This window comes from Jaculus jaculus, chromosome 12 (assembly GCF_020740685.1).
Source record: "Jaculus jaculus isolate mJacJac1 chromosome 12, mJacJac1.mat.Y.cur, whole genome shotgun sequence".
NCBI classification, from domain to species: domain Eukaryota; kingdom Metazoa; phylum Chordata; class Mammalia; order Rodentia; family Dipodidae; genus Jaculus; species Jaculus jaculus.
In genome coordinates this window covers 111,126,428-111,127,443 of record NC_059113.1, presented here as the reverse complement: position 1 = coordinate 111,127,443, position 1,016 = coordinate 111,126,428, and the positions used below count along the sequence as shown (strand labels likewise).

The 1,016-nt window shown below is 29.3% G+C and overlaps 1 non-coding gene across 1 annotated transcript; it reads right to left on the bottom strand.

The window, feature by feature from the left end:
• Positions 1–425: 425 nt before the first annotated feature.
• Positions 426–532, bottom strand: LOC123453804. Its single transcript, XR_006632982.1, has one exon. It is a non-coding gene; the product is annotated as a U6 spliceosomal RNA (small nuclear RNA).
• Positions 533–1,016: the final 484 nt, after the last annotated feature.

The following is a 1,016-nucleotide window of genomic DNA, read 5'->3' as shown; positions in this document are numbered from 1 at the left end:
TGTGCCCCTTCTCTCTCTCTCTCTCTGTGATTATATATATATATATATATATATATATATATATATATATATATATATATCAGTGTAACACTTAGCCCTCCAAGCCATCTGTACTGAATCTATAAGAAAAACCTACTAGGGCTCTGTATAGGTGTAAATAGCTTCTCCAGATACTCTTAAAGTGAGGGAAAGGTTAACACTACAAGTCTGCTTAAGTTTACTTACTCTTTAGTGTGATTCTGATCATAAAATATCCTTTCTGACATTAGAAAGATCCTTACGTTTTGTGCTATACCTAAATATCTTATTCTTCTAAGATAAAGCTATTTAGTTTTAATTGCTAATAAATACAATATTTTACATAGTTTATTTTTTATATAATTTAATTTATTAGTTTTCTTTTCAGTAAATACAGGCAGTTTGGTAAAAATATGGAACACTTCACGAATTTGCATGTCATCCTTGCACAGGGGCCATGCTAATCTTCTCTGTATCATTCCAATTTTAGTATATGTGCTGCCAAAGCAAGCACCATAGTTTATTTTTTTGTTAATATACATATAATCTACCTGAAAATAAAAACCGATTAAATTTAAAAATGTCACCATCTGGTGGCAATTCCTCTAAACTGCACACACATAATCTGTATAACTCCCTAGTAATATAAATGTATAACATATAATCCCTAATACTTCCAATAGTTGAGATTAACAGAAGTAATTCATTCCAAGACAAAAAAACAACACAGAACTACTTGGAATACAATGAAAATAAAACTTTGTTATTCATTGTTTGGAAGCATTTCTTGACACGATTGTGTAATATTAGATTTCATAAATTTTCTCTTGATATCTAAGAATTTCCAACTATCTTCATTCATATCTTCATTATAATGCATTCCTATTACATGACTGAAATGATTAGAAGTACTTTAGTAAACAAAAACAAAACTGCATAAATTTACCTACTCTGTCAGGTTGAGCCAATTACAAGATTAGTGAATATAGCCTGCACAA